A 1,967-nucleotide genomic window follows, 5' to 3' on the forward strand; every position below is an offset into this window, starting at 1 on the left:
AGCTAAGTGTATTTTAATGTAACAGTGAAATTACTAGTTTAATTAAAATACAGGAAATGCTCGTTGTAATTTAGATATATAATAAGCTCGATAGTTAAGTGTCCTAGAGCTAATTCAATATTAAGTAAAGTGATTTTTAATTTAAAAATTTTAAAAAAATTTTTAAATTTAAAAATCAAATTTTAATTAAATTAAATGAAACTGATTTTTAATTTAATTAAAATTTGATTTTTAAATTAAAAAAATTTTTTTTTAATTTTTAAATTGAAAATCACTTTACTTAATATATATATATATATATATATATATATATATATATATAGTGGAGATGGTAATTAATAAAAACTGAAGAAAGTGCTCAATACTGTTGTAGAGCAACTATGCGTTTTATTTTTTATTACCGTATCTCTGTTAAGTTACATTATTGTTTCAGCTACCCGGCCATTTTTTTTGCCGTCTGTAGCGTCCTCAGACTTTTACAGAAATGTTCGCTATTTTGGGATGAAAGAGTGGAAGAGTGAATGAGGTCAGGGAGCTTTGCGCCTCTTCAGCCCTCCTCCAAACCCCCCTGACCTCATTCACTCTTCCACTCTTTCATCCCAAAATAGTGAACATTTCTGTAAAAGTCTGAGGATGCTACAGACAGCCAAAAAAAATAATAAACCGGCCGTGTAGCCGAAACAATAATGTAACTTAACAGAAAGATACGGTAATAAAAAAATAAAACGTATATATATATATATATATATATATATATATATATATATATATATGAACAAATGATTATATATATATATATATATATATATATATATATATATATATATATATATATATACATACATATATTGCTCTTTGCCTGTCTGTGCGTCCATTCCACTTTATCTCTGAAACTAATGAGCTGATCTTTTATGAGGATCTTCGTTGTGAATTTTGAATTCTCGAAGTACAGCGAACTTATTATTATAGTATCCGTTCGAACATAGTTAATCAAATCCAACCATCAATTTGACATAAAACACTTATTCAATTCCAACGGTCTATAACTTTTGCCTGTTTTCAACAGGAAAATGTCTGGTGTTTCAATTAATTTTCTGGTCTAATGATGGTTCAGTACAATAACGATAGAATACAAATAAAATTAAGGATGAAAGAACTCAGTGTCAACAATTAAAAAAAACAAAATGGTTGACAAAGTCTAAACACATAAAGACATTCAGATATTTGGATTTTCTTTTATAGTTCATTAATAAATTAATGTCGAAAAATTTTGCATAAAAAGAAATTTAGATTAAACTTAACAAATCATTGGGAGAAAACATAATACTTTTTGTCAATATTTTATCTAAAGAAGTTAAGATAATGTTTGGAAAAAAGAAAAAATATGAAAAAATATCTGTTTATAATGAAAAAAAAATACGATTAAAATAAAATAAAACAAAAAAATATAAAGGTTCACAGTAAACTATTGTCTAAAATATCTTAGCCATTCGACACAGTAGTATTATATATATATATATATATATATATATATATATATATAATATAAAGCTGAATGTGTGTGTGTCTATGTGTGTGTCTGGTCACGAATAGGCTCCTATATAATTGACTATTTAAAAAAAAAACTTATAACATTTAATGATAGAAGATGTATCGAGACACAAGACAGGCAGAACGGTAGTTCATTAAAATTGTGGGGTCTGCGTTCGCGCCTGGTCAACAAAGTATATACATAGATACATACATACATACATACATACATACACACATTCAGCTATATCTATATAAAAAATAAAAAAACACGTTTACAAGTGTTTTTCATATGGATGTTCATAATAATACTTTGATAAGTATGTTTTAACTTAAATAGGGATGGTATAATAAAATTGTGGGGTCTGCCTTTGCACCTGGCCTCCATAAAATGGAAATAGGCATAAACTTTAATAAAGACTTTTCATATCTATCTG

This window comes from Euprymna scolopes, chromosome 33 (genome assembly GCF_053919585.1).
Source record: "Euprymna scolopes isolate OS-2025 chromosome 33, ASM5391958v1, whole genome shotgun sequence".
NCBI classification, from domain to species: domain Eukaryota; kingdom Metazoa; phylum Mollusca; class Cephalopoda; order Sepiida; family Sepiolidae; genus Euprymna; species Euprymna scolopes.